The sequence below is a fragment of the Pseudophryne corroboree genome, chromosome 3 (assembly GCF_028390025.1).
Source record: "Pseudophryne corroboree isolate aPseCor3 chromosome 3, aPseCor3.hap2, whole genome shotgun sequence".
Lineage (NCBI taxonomy): Eukaryota > Metazoa > Chordata > Amphibia > Anura > Myobatrachidae > Pseudophryne > Pseudophryne corroboree.
This window is the reverse complement of record NC_086446.1, coordinates 592,305,468-592,325,963: the sequence shown is the minus strand read 5'-3', so window position 1 is coordinate 592,325,963 and position 20,496 is coordinate 592,305,468. Positions and strand designations below refer to the sequence as shown.

At 42.0% G+C, this 20,496-nt stretch overlaps 1 protein-coding gene across 1 annotated transcript in view; it reads right to left on the bottom strand.

Annotated features, from left to right (window-relative positions):
- LOC135056378 (uncharacterized) overlaps positions 1-19,433 on the bottom strand; it is a 122,726-nt gene extending 103,293 nt beyond the window's left edge. Inside the window, exons 1-2 of the mRNA XM_063961458.1 lie at positions 19,271-19,433; positions 18,145-18,444 (exon numbers count right to left, since the gene is read on the bottom strand). The gene's annotated coding sequence lies outside the window, so the exon portion shown is untranslated. The remainder of the gene's footprint in view (positions 1-18,144; positions 18,445-19,270) is intronic.
- Between the last annotated feature and the right edge of the window lie 1,063 nt (positions 19,434-20,496).

The following is a 20,496-nucleotide window of genomic DNA, read 5'->3' as shown; positions in this document are numbered from 1 at the left end:
TATTATACTGGTGGTCCCCAGTCCCCACAATAAAGCAGCACACTGAGCACAGATATGGAGTGTTTTTCAGGCAGACAACGTATACTGGTGGTCACTGTCAGCAAAACTCTGCACTGTACTCCTGCTTTATAATACAGCTGCTCCCCAGTCCCCACAATTAAGCAGTGTGAGCACAGATATATGCAGCACACTGAGCACAGATATGGAGCGTTTTTTTCAGGCAGAGAACGGATAACTGGTGGTCACTGATCAGCAAAACTCTGCACTGTACTCCTCCTATATTATACAGCTGCTCCCCAGCCCTCCCCACAATTAAGCAATAATGCACAATCAAGTTCAACAATAACGGAGAGGACGCCAGCCACGTCCTCTCCCTAACATTTCCAATGCACGAATGAAAATGGCGGCGACGCGCGGCTGCTTATATAGAATCCGAATCTCGCGAGAATCCGACAGCGGGATGATGACGTTCGGGCGTGCTCGGGTTAACCGAGCCATACGGGAGAATCCGAGTATGGCTCGGACCCGTGTAAAAAGGGTGAAGTTCGGGGGGGTTCGTTTTCCGAGAAACCGAACCCGCTCATCACTAAAAATTACATAGTCAAAATCAGGCATAGCAAGGATCTCTCCATTTGTACACATCTGATACGGGAAACACAAGCCAGACTCGAATCCCGCCTCGGATCGCAATGTTCGGGCGGTTACGGTTCTCCGGCTCATCTCTACTAATAACCCCTTTTTGTTAAGTGTTTTTATGAAACCAAAGTACAGCAAAGGAGTGTACATGCAAATTGTGTCCCATGCCGGGCACAAGAAAGAAAAATGTTGTAAGCTCCTGTTTGGAGATGAATCACTTGCAGGTGCTGGATCCTTGGTGCAAAGATGCCAACTAATGATGATCAACATCTGACTGGCTGAATTTGAATCCCACTCATTTATGCTAATACTATAGTTGTTGCTGCTGCAATCTATTTGCATTATTATAATGATATTAGCAATCAGTCCACAGCAATAAACATATTTTAATTTCATAATTCAAAGGAGAAAGCGACAGATGTGTGTATTGATATAACGTAATAAAAACTGTGATTTTGTCTATGCGTCTTGTTCTAATTTACTTTGACATGTTGAATGTGATCTTATTACTTGTTAATAACAGTGTTTGAACATGTACTGTATTATGTATGCATTGTGTTCTCTATGATCAGTGAAGTCACACCTCCTGGAGTAAACCAGCGTATATACTACTGTGCTCTCCATAAGGCGCGTATGCTGGCCACATCTTGGGCAAACTTCCAACTCAGCAAGGTGCATTTGCCAATCGTATCATCTGTGTTTTCATAATGCAAATATTCCAGACCCAAGTGTACTCAAATACAGGTGATGTGGAGTCATATGCAGTCTAATTGCATCTCCACTTGCGATTGACAGGGTGTTAGTGGGTTGTTACAGGTTGTTCTCATGTAGACAGTCTTCAATGAAGGCCTAGTGCAAGTGCACAATACTGATAATGGCAGGTATCAAACTAAGCCTACTCATGGAGTGGTCCTCAGAGCCGGCCTCAGGCATAGGCAAACTAGGCAAATGCCTAGGGCATTTGTTATGCTTAGGGGCACCAGCAGCTTCTGCTGATTAAAATGATATGCGGCATGCCTATATTCTGTGTGTGACTGCGGCTGTATCTGCATATACGAAATACTACATTGCAGTGTATTCCTGGAAATCACTGTAATGTAGCATTTCGTATGCAGATACAGCCGCAGTTGCACACAGAATATAGGCATGCTGCATATAATTTTAAGCAGCAGAAGCTGCTTGTGCATCCTAGCCACATAGTAATGCAAATAACATGCATTTTCATAAACAAAAGGCGCCAGACGTTAGCAGAGCTGCCAGATGACTCATGCCAGGCATCTCCTGCAGAACTAGTGGCGGTGCTAGGGGGAACCAGCCAAAATCTTGCCTAGGGCATAATATTGGTTTGGGCCGGCTCTGGTGATCCTAGAGATGCCACAGAGATGCATACAACTCTTCATACAAGAGAACATACGTATTTAGGTCTGGGCACACTATGCCAGAGCAATTACTCAACTTGCTCAACTCTGCAGCAGTCCCATTATTTATTCTGTTTATTTACAGATATTTTATTGCAATGCTCTAATGATTATTATAGCAAATCTTTCCAAAAAAGAAAACAAAGACTCCCAAAAAAGACTTCCAAAAAAGAAAACAAGCCTCCAAGCTAGTGGCCAGTGCTGAGAGCAGGCCTTCAATTGACAGTGTAGATGTGACATGCAATGTGGTGGTTAGTATATCCTTCCCCTGGCCTCCATAAAGTGTTCATGGGGACTAATTCAGATCTGATCGCAGCAGCAAATTTGTTAGCTAATGGGCAAAACCATGTGCACTGCAGGGGGGCAGAAATAACGTGCAGAGATAGTTAGATTTGGGTGGGGTGTGTTGTGTTCAAACTGAAATCTAAATTGCAGTGTAAAAAGCCCCCCATGGTCTTCTGAATTGCTACTTGCCTTGAATGTTAGAGACCTGTCAATTATACACACCAGACAGCTCCTGCTGCACAAATCAGGGCAACTGGAGCTGTCTGCTAGATGCTGATGATAGCTCCTGGTAGCTCTATCCTCCTCCCTTTTGGATTCACTGTCTTACTCTAGGGAGCACCATCAACTACTTTATTACATTATCTATTAGATATACATTTATATAAAAAAGGTGGTATTACACAATTACACACAACACACACCTCAAGTACCTTTTGATTGCTGTTCTTGGCAATGTAGTGCACACAATCTAGATACATCCTATGTCCTTGAGTAAGGATTGCGGCTGTACATTCAGCAAATAAGCCCCTGCCTGCCCTGCCTCCAGTACATCAGTAGAACAATGGCCATCACAGAGACATAGGGGTCTATTTACTAAGCCTTTGGTGGAGATAAAGTACCAGCTAACCATCTCCTGTCAAACCAAGCCTGTGACATGGCAGTTAGGAGCTGATTGGTTGATACCTTCTCTCCATCCACTTTAACTCTCTCCAACGCTTAGTAAATAGACCCCATAGTCAGAGACTTCAACATCTCCCAAAGCAAATTTGGTCTATAAGGGGAAAATTCAGCCATCTGTCCCACCCGCCCCCAAGCCTCCCCCCATACCACCCCCCCCCCCCCCCCCCCCCCCCCCCGTGTGCATTACTGCAGTGGGTGCAGTTCTGACTCATCTTCTGTCTGGAGTGCTGAGTGGAGGGCATTAGAGTAAGTGTAGTGAAGATGTACAAAAAATTGAGCACTATCTCTGCCTGCAGGGGGTATGTTTACTAAAGCTTATAAAAATGAAAAAGTGGTGATGTTGTCCATAGCAACCAATCAGGTTCTGTCTATCATTTTCTAGGATGCAATAAAGAAATGATAGACAGAATCTGATTGGTTGCTATGGGCAACATCACTTTTAATTTTTAGAAGCTTTAGTTAATTTACCCCCAGGTCCTTTTCCAATCCCCCCTATAAATTGAATCAATGCAATGAATATCATACATTTGAAGACTTGTATATACTGTAGTACAGAACACATTCTGGTAAACACTGCACAGAGAAGGCTTCATTCTCTCTCAATCTTTTATTCTATGTGGCCACCCCACTGCCGAGTCACTGCGGAGATTTTCACACCGGCAATCAGAGCTGTGTTGTCATACTCTGTTCTCAGAATTTTCATTTAGATGGTGCGATGGTGTAATCTGACACACCTCATAAATAGAACTGCAACTCCAAGAATTTACTAGGCTAGCACTAGTAGTGTGTTTGGAAAACAACATCCTGAAAACTGATATATAGACATATGACTGTCACCAGTAAATAAGAGCAACAACATTCACCATGTATTTAAATTGACATATTTAAATTGAGGAGATATCATGCACAAATAGGTTACCCTGTATTTAATTCAAGTCGGTTTTCCCGACTTGTCGGATTAATGGGAGTTTAAGGTTGAATCCAGATTTGACCTATTCAATCATACTTCCGTTTATCCAACAAGTCAGAAAATCCAACTTGTCGGAAAGAATGTGGAGCCGCCGATCCACGTGTTTTGTTGGATTCGCAGCCAAATCCGATAGATTTTAGCTCCATTTCCGACAATGTCAATCCGACTTCAAAAAAAAGTCAGATTAGCACTTAGTCAAAATCGTACAAAGACAAAAACCGAAAGTACTGATAGTCAAAATCTATGTTATCTGGGCTCTGGGGGAGTTCAAGGGAAATCACATAGTCAAAATCAGGCATAGCAAGGATCTCTCCATTTGTACACATCTGATACGGGAAACACAAGCCAGACTCGAATCCCGCCTCAGATCGCAATGTTCGGGCGGTTCCGGTTCTCCGGCTCATCTCTACTAATAACCCCTTTTTGTTAAGTGTTTTTATGAAACCAAAGTACAGCAAAGGAGTGTACATGCAAATTGTGTCCCATGCTGGGCACAAGAAAGAAAAATGCTGTAAGCTCCTGTCTGGAGATGAATCACTTGCAGGTGCTGGATCCTTGGTGCAAAGATGCCAACTAATGATGATCAACATCTGACTGGCTGAATTTGAATCCCACTCATTTATGCTAATACTATAGTTGTTGCTGCTGCAATCTATTTGCATTATTATAATGATATTAGCAATCAGTCCACAGCAATAAACATATTTTAATTTCATAATTCAAAGGAGAAAGCGACAGATGTGTGTATTGATATAACCGTAATAAAAACTGTGATTTTGTCTATGCGTCTTGTTCTAATTTACTTTGACATGTTGAATGTGATCTTATTACTTGTTAATAACAGTGTTTGAACATGTACTGTATTATGTATGCATTGTGTTCTCTATGATCAGTGAAGTCACACCTCCTGGAGTAAACCAGCGTATATACTACTGTGCTCTCCATAAGGCGCGTATGCTGGCCACATCTTGGGCAAACTTCCAACTCAGCAAGGTGCATTTGCAAATCGTATCATCTGTGTTTTCATAATGCAAATATTCCAGACCCAAGTGTACTCAAATACAGGCGATGTGGAGTCATATGCAGTCTAATTGCATCTCCACTTGCGATTGACAGGGTGTTAGTGGGTTGTTACAGGTTGTTCTCATGTAGACAGTCTTCAATGAAGGCCTAGTGCAAGTGCACAATACTGATAATGGCAGGTATCAAACTAAGCCTACTCATGGGGTGGTCCTCAGAGCCGGCCTCAGGCATAGGCAAACTAGGCAAATGCCTAGGGCATTTGTTATGCTTAGGGGCACCAGCAGCTTCTGCTGATTAAAATGATATGCGGCATGCCTATATTCTGTGTGTGACTGCGGCTGTATCTGCGGCTGTATCTGCATACGAAATACTACATTGCAGTGTATTCCTGGAAATCACTGTAATGTAGCATTTCGTATGCAGATACAGCCGCAGTTGCACACAGAATATAGGCATGCTGCATATAATTTTAAGCAGCAGAAGCTGCTTGTGCATCCTAGCCACATAGTAATGCAAATAACATGCATTTTCATAAACAAAAGGCGCCAGACGTTAGCAGAGCTGCCAGATGACTCATGCCAGGCATCTCCTGCAGAACTAGTGGCGGTGCAAGGGGGAACCAGCCAAAATCTTGCCTAGGGCATAATATTGGTTAGGGCCGGCTCTGGTGATCCTAGAGATGCCACAGAGATGCATACAACTCTTCATACAAGAGAACATACGTATTTAGGTCTGGGCACACTATGCCAGAGCAATTACTCAACTTGCTCAACTCTGCAGCAGTCCCATTATTTATTCTATTTATTTACAGATATTTTATTGTAATGCTCTAATGATTATTATAGCAAATCTTTCCAAAAAAGAAAACAAAGACTACCAAAAAAGACTTCCAAAAAAGAAAACAAGCCTCCAAGCTAGTGGCCAGTGCTGAAAGCAGGCCTTCAATTGACAGTGTAGATGTGACATGCAATGTGGTGGTTAGTATATCCTTCCCTTGGCCACCATAAAGTGTTCATGGGGCCTAATTCAGATCTGATCGCAGCAGCAAATTTGTTAGCTAATGGGCAAAACCATGTGCACTGCAGAGGGGCAGAAATAACGTGCAGAGAGAGTTAGATTTGGGTGGGGTGTGTTGTGTTCAAACTGAAATCTAAATTACAGTGTATAAAGCCCCCCATGGTCTTCTGAATTGCTACTTGCCTTGAATGTTGGAGACCTGTCAATTATACACACCGGACAGCTCCTGCTGCACAAATCAGGGCAACTGGAGCTTTCTGCTAGATGCTGATGATAGCTCCTGGTAGCTCTATCCTCCTCCCTTTTGGATTCACTCTCTTACTCTAGGGAGCACCATCAACTACTTCATTACATTATCTATTAGATATACATTTATATAAAAAAAAGGTGGTATTACACAATTACACACAACACACACCTCAAGTACCCTTTGATTGCTGTTCTTGGCAATGTAGTGCACACAATCTAGATACATCCTATGTCTTTGAGTAAGGATTGTGGCTGTACATTCAGCAAATAAGCCCCTGCCTGCCCTGCCTCCAGTACATCAGTAGAACAATGGCCATCACAGAGACATAGGGGTCTATTTACTAAGCCTTTGGTGGAGATAAAGTACCAGCTAACCATCTCCTGTCAAACCAAGCCTGTGACATGGCAGTTAGGAGCTGATTGGTTGAAACCTTCTCTCCATCCACTTTAACTCTCTCCAACGCTTAGTAAATAGACTCCATAGCCAGAGACTTCAACATCTCCCAAAGAAAATTTGATCTATAAGGGGAAAATTCAGCCATCTGTCCGTCCCCCCCCCCCCCCCCCCCCCCCCCCCCGTTACTGCAGTGGGTGCAGTTCTGACTCATCTTCTGTCTGGAGTGCTGAGTGGAGGGCATTAGAGTAAGTGTAGTGAAGATGTTAAAAAAATTGAGCACTATCTCTGCCTGCAGGGGGTATGTTTACTAAAGCTTATAAAAATGAAAAGTGGTGATGTTGTCCATAGCAACCAATCAGGTTCTGTCTATCATTTTCTAGGATGCAATAAAGAAATGATAGACAGAATCTGATTGGTTGCTATGGGCAACATCACTTTTAATTTTTAGAAGCTTTACTAAATTTACCCCCAGGTCCTTTTCCAATCCCCCCTATAAATTGAATCAATGCAATGAATATCATACATTTGAAGACTTGTATATACTGTAGTACAGAACACATTCTGGTAAACACTGCACAGTGAAGGCTTCATTCTCTCTCAATCTTATATTCTATGTGGCCACCCCACTGCCGAGTCACTGCGGAGATTTTCACACCGGCAATCAGAGCTGTGTTGTCATACTCTGTTCTCAGAATTGTCATTTAGATGGTGCGATGGTGTAATCTGACACACCTCATAAATAGAACTGCAACTCCAAGAATTTACTAGGCTAGCACTAGTAGTGTGTTTGGAAAACAACATCCTGAAAACTGATATATAGACATATGACTGTCACCAGTAAATAAGAGCAACAACATTCACCATGTATTTAAATTGACATATTTAAATTGAGGAGATATCATGCACAAATAGGTTACCCTGTATTTAATTCAAGTCGGTTTTCCCGACTTGTCGGATTAATGGGAGTTTAAGGTTGAATCCAGATTTGACCTATTCAATCATACTTCCGTTTATCCAACAAGTCAGAAAATCCAACTTGTCGGAAAGCACGTGGAGCCGCCGATCCACGTGTTTTGTTGGATTCGCAGCCAAATCCGACAGATTTTAGCCCCATTTCCGACAATGTCAATCCGACTTCAAAAAAAGTCAGATTGGCATTGTCGGGAACGGCCAAATCTGATAGGATTTGGCAGTGAATTGAATACTGCATTGTCAGATCCTTTCCATCGGAAACGATCCGACAAGCATTGAATAAACCCCTAGGCATATATATTTTGAAGAATAAAATCATGCCCACCTACAATCCCATTAATGTACTGAGTCACACATTCTACTAAAACAATTCCAAAAGAAATGGGGTATTTGTTGATGTTGTGACATCTAGTTTAATAGCATTTTGTATATATAAATATATGTGTATATATATATATATATATATATATATATAAAATCGGTGTTCGAAGTGGATAATTTGAAATGTAGGTATGGAAAAAGGAAAGGGTTAGTGCAAGACGAAGGCACACGTCAAAAAATAGGGGCGTAGCTTCATGGGGAAGGGGCATGGCCACATACTAGTACCAATTCACATTACACCGCACAGTAGTGTCCGCCAGTCAAATTACACCACACAGTAGTACTGTACCCCTTGTACACATTACACTAGGTAGAACTTCCTATACAACACAGGAAAAACAAAACACAGGGGGAAAAAAAACTGATTCATGCTCTTTACATTATTTGTAATTTCTGCTCCTTATAGTAATGCCCCTTACACATTATGCCACACACCATAATACCCATTCCACATTATTCCACACTTTAATACCCATTCCACATTATGCCAAACACTGTAATGCCCATTACACTTTATGCCACAAACTATGCCATACACTGTAATGCTTATTACACTTTATGCCACATACAGTTATGCCCGACACCATTTTATGCTCCACACACAATAATGTCCCATGCAAATTATACCCACAATAAGGTCTCTAATTATTTTTAAATGACCTGCTTGTTACCAGGGGTCTCATGCTCATTGCCAATTGTTTCATGTCATGGGTTCCATGCTCGTTGCCAGCGGTTTCATGCTCGTTGCCATCAGTTTCATACTCATTGTCAGGGGTTTCATGCTCGGTGTTCCATGATGCAGCAGCCACACTCTCCCCCAGCCGGACCTCCCTGAGCAGGTCCTCCTCCTGTCCTTGGATGCTGTTTGGGGTCCTACTTGCCACGGGGGGATCATCGCTCCTGTGTGCAGTGTGCTGTTTCTCCTGCCCCGCTCCCAGCACTATACCTGGTACTGATGCTGCCACCTGCTCATTGGAGCTGGACTTGTCACTACTTTGCGTGGCCAGTGGACAGTGGTCATCGGACAAGGGCACAGACAAGCAGTAGGACAGGTCGGAGAGGTCTGAGCTGCTGTCTATATGGCTGACCCGGAGCAAGGTGCTGCACCTCCCGGTCACTGAGCTCTCCAATCTCTGCCCCCTCTGCAAGGCTGAAGGCTCCATGCTGGGGACGGGAGCTCAGCTCCTTTGCGTCGGGCCACTTTGAGCACTGTATATAATACATATATTATTATTATTTTTTGGCAAACCAGTTGACCTACCAGTATGTTTTTGGAGTGTGCAAACAGAACATGCAAACTCCACAGAGATGCATTTGTCAGGAATTTAACTCATGATCAAGGGCTGTCAGGCAGCAATGTTAACCACTATGCCAAAAGTGCTGCACAAACTTTCAGAGGAGTGAAGGATTGTGGGTCAGGTGTCATGAACAAGATCCTCCTGATTTTATTTTACAGAGTGCTTTAGACAGAGCCTAGTCTATTGTTAGACAACAACAACTACTACTACTACTACTTCTTCTACTACTACTAATAATAAATAATAATAATAATATTTTTTTTTAATAATTCATAAAAGAAACACAAGAAAGGTATTAGTAACTACTGGAGCAGTCGGATGATAATTTAATGTTCACCACAAATTATAGTTTACATTTTGTATATTTAATCAATAGAACCCTCCCGACGAAACTGAACAGCTCCCTAGATGGAGGACTACTTTGGGTAATGTCTGATACATTGGTATTTATTGGAGAGAACAATCTTCAGTACTCACTGCAAAAGGTATGTTTAAATGTGGAGCTACACATTACAGGCCTGGTTTAGAGTCGCACGCAAATGATGATGTTCATGCTGTTAAGCAATTTTTTATACCGTGCACTAAACTTCCTAGAAAACTTGTAGGGCCTCACACATGCGTTACACAGTGAATCCGATTCATGTTTGTAAGTAAAGCAGAATAGCAACTGGGTAAAACATGCTCCACTGCAGGTGTGGCAGATGTACTGTAACGTGTGCAGAGAGGGTAAGATTTGGGTGGAGTGTCTTCAGACTGAAATCTACATTGCAGTGTAAAAAGAAAGCTGTCCAACATTTGTGGGCTACAGTACTGTACATGCAAAAGCATCCAATATTTACCCTGCACAGAAAATATAAATGTATTTGCTCCCCATGCATGCCAACATGGTTTGTTCCAGAGACAAAGTTACCTGTTTTTTTTGCTAAACATGAATCAGGCGCAGTTGCGATTGAGATGCATAGTATCAGAAATGTATTGGAAAAGTGCTGGCTATTGCTGGGTGGTGACTGGGAACTAGCTATTTAAAAAAATGGCCCATTTTATGGGTTTGTTATGGGAGAGTCCCAGGGTGTCGCTAAACTGCATATACAGACACCCCGGGACACTAATTTATATTGGAGGCAATACTTAGATAGAAAATCTACACCTGCCAGTAGGGTGACCATAATATCCCTTTAATCTGGGACACCTATGATTTATACAGGTTCTGTGGCTGGCTAAACTCTATCCTGAATTTCACCTGGTTTTAGCCAGCCACAGAACCTGTGTAAATCATATGTGTACTTGACTAAAAAATGAAAGGGGTATACTTTGAATATCATTTGGTGAATCCCCTTATGAACAGTGGTAAAAATATATATGAGCAGATACTGTCTTCTTGAAATTCTGTATCTTGCTCAAAAAGTAATAAAAAGACAATGATAGTAATCTATCAGACTTTTAGCAAACAGCAGTAGTGATATTTTTTAAACGCATTTAATCAGACAACACATTGGTATCTAATATTGAAACTTGAATGTCTCATACATAAAATCCAAACCAATAATGTGTCTGGATTACAACAAGCGGCATGAATCGTGCTTAATACCTTCTTAGGATAGACTTATCCCCATAAATAGATAAACACGTGTGCATTGATGGCTGATCCCTCTTCCATAAAGGTGATTCAGAATTACTATACATGTCTTTGTTTGCTGAATGAAGAATACATGGTTGCTATTTGAAAATACTGGGCACCTCATCTGCATTATAGTTCATATGTATCCTTTTGTATAATCTTGAGCATGATCCTGACAATTTGATAATATGTATCAAATTATATTTGTAACAGATGCAGGTGCCTAAACAGCAGCCACTCTATCTAGACCAAATTCTAGTCACAGTTCAGCAAGCCACGTAACTGCCATTAGACCTGTACATAAATATGTGAACACAGTATCCCCCTAAGATCATATGGGAATTGTGGTTATTGTGGTTATTGTGGACACTTGGTCTCCGGTGGCGCATCCGGACCCTGCAAGGCAATAAGCACCAGGGTCCGCCTAACACCACATACGGCTTCACAAGTTGCCGTCCTTCTATTTTACTCTACGGCACAGCCCACGATCCTACTCTCATCTGTCCTCCGCTCATTTGATGAGGTTAGACAGCAGATGGGATCAGTGAACTGGAGTGCCTACTGCTTTATTACAGTTCTATATCTAATAGGTATTGTCCTTGGATGCTTTCTATTGAACAGGTATCAACCTCTTAAAGCAGTATGGCAACGATCAAAGCCCAACCATTATGCATATATTAATGCTTGAGATACCATTTAGTCTGTGCCCACAAAGATACATATTATAACCATTCTCTATAGTAACAATATCCATTAAGAGTAACTTTGGTGTGGGAAACTGCAGTATAAATAAAAACTTTTTATTCCAAGGATAAGGAGGTATTATTACTTGTGTGTTTAACACTTATTTTTGCCCTGGGGACTATATGCCAGGGACTACCCACAGAGAGACATATCGATCTCATGTCCCTTATATTATATTAATTGATAGCATCATCAAATCAATTTTATTTTGATCCTTTTCTCTGTTTTCCCTCTTTCATTTCGGACTCTGGCTCAGGCCCAAGTGGCGCATTTAGACCCTGCAAGGCCTTTAAAGCACCAGGGCCCATCTAACACCACAACGGGGTCCCCAGCCAGTGTTCCTTCTTTTCTCATCTCTACGACACAGTCGACGGTCCTACTCTCATCTTTCCTCCGCTCATGGATGAGGTCAGACAGCAGATGGGATTCGTTTACTAGAGTGTCTACATTTGTCTTCTTCACTGTCCATGTTATATTATAACACAATTTTTTGTTATTTAACCCTATATGCATCTAAGTGATTCCAGCATGCAGACATCTGCCCATATGTATAGGATCTGTAATACATCTTGATGCCTTTATCAAGATATGCTTAGGGTTTTTTTGGGTTGTTTTTTTTTTTTATTTTTGATCGTACCTCTTGAATAACCACAATTCCCATATGATCTTAGTGGGATACTGTGTTCACATATTTATGTACAGGTCTTATGGCAGTTACGTGGCTTGCTGAACTGTGACTAGAATTTGGTCTAGATAGAGTGGCTGCTGTTTAGGCACCTGCATCTGTTACAAATATAATTTGATACATATTATCAAATTGTCAGGATCATGCTCAAGATTATACAAAAGGATACATATGAACTATAATGCAGATGAGGTGCCCAGTATTTTCAAATAGCAACCATGTATTCTTTATTCAGCAAACAAAGACATGTATAGTAATTCTGAATCACCTTTATGGAAGAGGGATCAGCCATCAATGCACAAGTGTTTATCTATTTATGGGGATAAGTCGATCCTAAGAAGGTATTAAGCACGATTCATGCCGCTTGTTGTAATCCAGACACATTATTGGTTTGGATTTTATGTATGAGACATTCAAGTTTCAATATTAGATACCAATGTGTTGTCTGATTAAATGCGTTTAAAAAATATCACTACTGCTGTTTGCTAAAAGTCTGATAGATTACTATCATTGTCTCTTTATTACTTTTTGAGCAAGATACAGAATTTCAAGAAGACAGTATCTGCTCATATATATTTTTACCACTGTTCATAAGGGGATTCACCAAATGATATTCAAAGTATACCCCTTTCATTTTTTAGTCAAGTACTGAATAATAAAAGTTATGTTTTAAATAAATAAACTATGAATACATACATAACATAAAAAAGAGTGCTCCAAACAAAGGAATTTCTTCTCTTTTGGTGAGTTGTGGGTTTTTCCACACCCACCAAATAAATGTGTATCTGTTACATAATTCCTGGGAGCACCTCCAACATAAGAACAGTTGCGTATTGGGGCCTAATTTTTCTTTGTCTAGTTGGTTATCATTAATTAATTAATTATTTACATCTAGTCTGGTGCAGGATAAACCTTAATTCGTTAAATCATATGTGTCCCAGATTAAAGGGATATTATGGTCACCCTACCATAGGTAATGGTGGTGTAACACCCCAGGGTTGGCAGTTATATCTCACAGATGTTAGGATGTTAGGAGCTACTGTATGTGACAGACCTTTTCCCTAAAGTGTTCTTCCCTGTACCTTGTCTGTAGTACCTTCCTCAGAGAGGTAGGATAGTTTGATAGATTGATACGCAACAGGAATGAGACAGAAATTTCTACAGGATGATTTTTAATTTAGCTGCAATGAACTCTGGTTTGAAGAGGATGATTAGTTATTTGGCAAAAATTAGCCAATCACAATAATAAAATGGAATCAAAGAAGATTGGTAAATCACAGTTGACTTTAGTTAACGACATTTAGTAATTCACTAGGACAATCAATCTAATCACAGATATATGCACATGCCAATATAACACAATAATAATGAGGGTGATGAGAAGAGTGAACAATACAATTCTCGAAGATATTTTCTATATTCCTAGCTTTCCCTAATAAGGATGTTTTAATCTTTACCATAGTAACATAGTAATTGAGGTTGAATAGAGGCAAATTGCCCATCGTGTTCAACCTGTTTTAAGTTGTGATGATTCTACATACTCGCTGAATAATGTTTTATGACTAGTTAGCTACTATAACTCATGTTACCCCCGGATTAACCACGTTGATATTTTAAGTATTATAACCTTGGATAGCTATTTCATTCAGAAATGTATCCATTCCTTTTTTAAATCCAATTACAGAGTACGCCATTACCACCTTCCCTGGCAGGGAATTCCACATCCTGATTGCTCTAACAATGAAGAACCCTTTCCTCCATTGCGTTCGGAACTTTCACTCCTCCAGCCGCAGCGAGTGCCCGCGTGTCCTAAACTGTGTTCTTTTAATAAATAATTCCTCTGATAACTCTTTGTGATGTCCCTTTACATATTTGAAGATATTAATATCTCCTCTTAGGCGCCTCTTTTCTAGTGTATACATATTCAGCCTAGTAAGTCTTTCCTTATAGTCCAGTCCTTCTAGGCCTTTAATCAATTTAGTAGCTTGCCTTTGAACACTTTTGAGTTCACTGATGTCTTTTTTATACAATGGTGCCCAAAACTGAACACAATATTCCAGGTGCGGATGTACCAATGCCTTATACAGCGGCATGATTACATCCGAGTCCCTTGTCTCAATTCCCCTTTTTATGCACGCTAGCACCTTACTTGCCTTCTTTACTGCGTTTTGACATTGTGTACGGTTATTAAGCCTATTATCAATGAATACTCCCAAATCTTTTTCCAACTCTGTTTCCCCTAGGCGTTCCTCAATTAATATGTAGGATGCAAGTTTGTTTTTAGTCCCAAAATGCATAACCTTGCATTTGTCTGTATTGAACCTCATTTTCCATTTAGACGCCCAGAGTTCAAGTTTAGATAGATCATTCTGGAAGGACTCCACATCCAATTCTGAATTAATTACCTTACACAGTTTAGTATCATCTGCAAATATTGACACTGTGCTCTCCAGGGCTATTTCTAGGTCATTGATAAATATGTTGAACAGTAGTGGCCCGAGTACGGACCCTTGTGGTATTCCGCTGACTACTGGGGACCAGGTTGAGGATGACCACTACTCGCTGTACCCTGCTATCCAACCAGCTGCTTATCCATGTGCAAATAGTTTTTCCTAGGCCAATATCCTTTGATAATTTGATCATCAGTCTCCTGTGAGGAACTGTATCAAAGGCCTTTGCAAAATCTAGGAAGACCACATCAACTATTTTTCCTTAATCAAGATTATTGCTCACTTCCTCGTAGAAGCTAATTAAGTTAGTCTGACATAACCCGTCCCTCACAAACCCATGCTGGTTCTAGTTAATAATCCTAACGTCCCTTAGAATTCCTTCCAATATTTTCCCCACTATAGATGTTAAACTAACTGGTCTGTAGTTTCCCGAAAAATAACGTTGGACCAGGGCCGTCTTAACAGCAATGTAGGCCCCTGTGCACAGCAATGCACTGGGCCCCCTACCCATCCTCCATCGGTAGGGGTGGGGGGTGCTATCAGCGGCAGCTTTGATGTCCCGCGGGCGGTAGGGGGTGTTCTATATTCCGCTCAGCATGTAGGACCTGGAGCAGTAATTTATGCTAATTACTCCTTTACTGCACAGATGGGACTAAACTGGAGAAGTGGGCATTGGGCTGAATGAAGAAGCCCTGGTACATGACTTCCAGGGTGGTATGGGGTGTTTAATACGTAGGGGAGGGGTGGCTAGTGGAGTGGTCTTACTATTTATCATTTTCCAGTGGGAGGGCAGCTTGCTTGACTGCAGTTATGTCGTGTTTCTGTAAATATATTTCTTAGGTTTGAATGCAATAAAAAACTAGAGACTCCCACCTTTCAGGAGGCACTGGGGACTTGGGGATCAGAGTTCAGGAGCCAGAGCAATCCACCAACGAAAATCTAAAACTGCATACAAGGCGTGTGGAGCTGGAGCAGGGACCAGCTGCTTGAATGCGGATATCTCTGGTTCTGGGTATAGTAGAGACAAGCTGCCAGTGTCCACCAAAAGGGGAGAGTCACAGCTTTTGGAATGTACCCTCAGAAAAACTCGAAGTCAGACATAACCTGAGATATCTGGATGGGAAGAGCACTTAACAGGCTTGGATGGGGACCACTGCTTTCAAGTCGGATATCTCCGGTTCTCCAGGGACGATTTTAAAAAATATAGTACCCCTGGAAAGAGGGGACCCTCAGCTATCAGCCTAGGGCCCTTATACTCCTGGGGCCCTTGGGCAAGAGCCCATTGAGCCCATACGAACAGAGAGCCCTGCGTTGGAGCTCTCTTTAAATCCTGAAGTGCCACAGTGTTGCAATGGGGTGATGGTTCATGTTGCACGATGGGGTAAATTTATTAAGATGGGAGCCCGTAGCAACCAATCAGATTCTACTTCTGATTTATCTATCAACTTCTAGAAGATAATACCTGGAATCTGACTGGGTGCTATGGGCAACATCCCATCTTAAATAGAACTCCCATCTTAATAAATTTACCCCGATGAATCCAAGAATGTCACTATAACTCAGTCTATGTAAAAAGGATAAAACTAGTGAAGGCATATTAGAGTCTCTCAATTAATGCAGCTTATTTAGTAGTAACGGTTCCTTGGATAAATAAACTCAGAACTTTCCATGTAAAGTAACTGAATTTCACTTGCACAAATGACTCAGTCTCTTTCTCCTTAAATATCACTAAATATGTATTTCAGCGGTTCTTGAACAGAGTGTGTTTGTCTTAATAGCATATTCACGCAGAGGCCGGTGTGTAAGGTGTTGCTTTGAAGAATTGTATTACACTGCTTCTTCCATTTACAATGCACAGAGTGAGACAAATGGATACTTGGGCTTGGCACTTTGCTTGTTGCTAACAACACTAACAGTCTCTGTGTACTGATAATGTCAAATATTATCTTAAAACATAAAGCTATACACTGTTACCGTGGAGCCGATATGGCCGCTAGATTTATTACACACACTACGGACTAAGTACGCTATTGGCGTACTGAGTACCATATGGGTACGCACTTAGCGTAGCAGACGCTAAGCCGTGGGCGCGACGCACGAGCGGCACGTACGCTCACGGATTCACGCTTCATACCAAGCATGCTATTGGCGTACTGAGTACCGTACTGCTACGCTATTAGCGTAGCAGACGCTGCGCCATGGACGTGAGACACGAGCGGCACGGACGCTCACAGAATGATATACAGTAAACCTTGTTAACAAAACAATGTGTGGATGTGCTTATACTCTAAACCTTAGTAGTCAAATACTGCAACGATGGAACGCCTAAAAACCTTAACAATGCTTATGCTGTTATAGCGATTAAGACGCTAAGAAAGCCCTTTGCAGGAAAGTGAAAACACAACACCAGGTTTTGCTAAAACCACAGGGCTCTAACACCTCAGTGGATTATTCAGAGAAAAAGGGGTAAACAGATACAAGTTATACACTACAAGCTAACAAGGAAATCTAAACAGAATAACAGAGAATAATGATGGCTACAGAGAATATACATACGTGTGTGTTCGCAAGCGCAACCTGGATCCAGTCCTCAGCTATTCAGGTAGAAAGCCTTCAGAGTCTTGTGTGACCAAGCCTGCTGCAAGCTCTATTTATTCACTTCATCCAAAACAATACAATGGTCACTGTAATCCCTTTGTCTATTGGACACAGAGATGTACCTTTTCATTACGGGAGAGGTCATAGGTTGATTTGAAAAGGTGGGCTACGTCTTTCTCAGCTGCTCTTGTGGGTGGCCTCCTCTGGATTCCCCCCGCATACTTAATATAATGTAAACACAGTTAATGTTCATATTCTACTTTTGCACATAACTATACGCAGGAACAAGCGATCTTTCTCAAACCAACACCAGAATGTTTCCCTTAAAATACCCTACAGCTGGATACTAGACACCACCTTTCAACCTTTATCTGACCCTTCCTATCATGCAAAGAGGAATCTCTCTGTCCAGGAACTGTTTAAACTAATCATACTCGCTGACATGGTCTAGGGGAATAATATCTACAAAATGCACTATTTGGGTTAAATATGCTACATTCGAGTCGCACGCTACACGCTCACAAACTCCGCCGTAAATACACATATCATGCGCAAGAGTCGCTAGAGCGTCTCTTACGCAACTTGCGGGTATGTGTACGCACGGGGGACCAGGTGCACGAGCAGCGTGCATGTGCATGAGGGGTTAGTACAAGGGATATGTATCATGATATTTTTCGACTTTGACAGTACTCACTCAGAACTTCTGTTGTAGGTGTACTCACTAGCAGTACTTGTCTCAGCGGATCCCTGCTGCTCAAGATGGCTGCGGCATCCACGCCTTTCAGTAGGCCTGGCGGTTTCCGGTCTGTGGCTGCGACATTTCACGCCCACTTATCCTGTTCTCTGCACTTCGGTAGCACCCTGTTGCTTCTGTTCCGCAGCGCTGCTCTCGCCACCCAGTGTGACCACACAGTTTGCATCCGTTACTCAGCTTCAGCTCCGCTCCTCACTCAGCGTGTCCAGCACTACAATCACTTCCATCAGACTCCACCTTCTTCTTCCCGCAAGGCTGCACACACCATCTGGAACATATAACCGACTGAAATGTACAAAAGGGGATAAATGGTGCTCGTGTGTCTGGGTACTTTGTGTGGGCTGCAACCTGTGGATGAAGCACCTCCAAAAAATACTTCACGTAGACAATAATGATAATGGGTTTTCACAGGTGCGCCTGGTATCTATGGTGTCTGTAAAGAGGTATATAGTGGTTTGATTCCTAAAACAATATGCAGTTTGTTGTTCTTAACAGAATGAATGACACAATATTGATAATGAAACAAATGCAATAAACAGTATTAAAGTGAAAAAACTCTGTTTTTATTCTACAATGATTATAAATGCTATGAATGGAATAAAAAGAAAAAAAGAAAAAAAAAGGGGGGGGGGGGTTACTGGGTATGAAGATGTTCCTCTGCTGTCAAAAACAGCGATGGAGTTCCTTGTTGTAAAGGTGGAATTTTCTATATTGTCGATCACTTCAGAATGGTGGCGTCCCACCTCTGAGTGAATTAGTATACGTGCAGAATGAATGTCCAGAGCTTCGGGTGAAGTAGTTAATGTCTTTGAATCCGGTAAAAAGAAAAAAGGACCAAGAAAAATATGTGGGGTACCCCTAAGTTGCCGCTGGCGATACGGGGTCAGGGTATGGTGAGTGCTATGGTAGTGAGGACTCCGGACAGGCTGTGCCCCTCTACGCCCTGGGTCACCCTGATGTCGCTCTAATGAGCGCAACACGGTGCCCTGGACAGAAGGGGAACAGTCATGAGTCTTGGAGAGAGAGGTAGGGGCTGCTTCTAGCACAGTTAGTGCTGTCCGCCGCGCCTTCTCCTCTCCTACAGAGTCCCTTACCTGTTAGCTGCTGCTCCGTCTCCTTGTCCCTCCGCCAGCGGTCTTCTCCGTGTCGGTCGCGGCCCGGCGTTCTCCCGCACTTCCGGGTTGGTCTGTCCGCGCAAGAGAGAGTTAAACAAATTAATTAATGAGGGAGCTAATAAGTATTGTGACATTTAATATTAAATTATCTGGATAAAGACCATAAATTAATCTTAAAGTTTTATTGGTCTAGTCACTTTCCACAAGTAAGATTTCAGCAATAAGTACTACTAATTTAGAATAACTTACTCAAATCAAAACACAGTAGTGTAAATGGGATGCGGTCAAGATGTCGCCGGCCGGAATCCCGGCGGTCGACATACCGACGCCGGAATCCTGACCGCCACAATCCCGACATATTCTCCCTCCGTGGGTGTCCACGACACCCATAGAGGGAGAATATAATAGTGTGCTGAGCGTGGCGAGCGAAGCGAGCCCGCAAGGGGCTGCGTTCCGCACGCCACCCCTGTCAGGATTGTGTGGTCGGGATTCCGGCGTCGGTATTTCGACCGCCGGGATTACGTCCGGCGGCATTCAGTGCAGATCCCGTGTAAATATCTATCTTTTGAGGTGGTGAGTATTGGGGGTTTGTGTGAAGAATTTCACATATTATAGAGTTCAGTAAAATAAATAACTGGTATTATTATTAGGAATGTGCAATACTTGATTATGTTTATTGTACATTTGGTTTTGAACTTGTTAGTGAATAGCATATCCACTTTGTTGCTCCCATAAGAGAACCAGTCTATTCATGCCACCTCAGCGTTTTGCAAATTGTCCTGGGAGTAGAGCATTAAATTGTCCTTTTTTAGAGCAGAGTAATAGAATAATATTGTCACATAATTTGTCCTTGGTCTGTTATTGATGTCCAGAAGTCAGGCCCATGATTTGAGATTATACTGAAAAGAAAAGTGGGGTTAGTCTGCGCACTGTGGTGAAATATGTGTGTAATCGGGGTGTGCTCCTAGTTATAGGGGGTGTCCGATCCCCTTGCCTGCTATAGGATATAGTAGGGTGTTAGCCTAACTGCGCTCAGCCCCTGGGTGTCAAAGTGCCTTGTAGTCTGGCCTTCTGTGGTCACTGTGTTATATGCTAAAAACCTGTGCTCTAGGAGTAGGTGAGGATACGGGGTGATATTTTTAATTGCTTTTTACTAAATTCAATAATGAAGCAGGAGAAATCATGCAATAGTTTGGGGCTGAGCG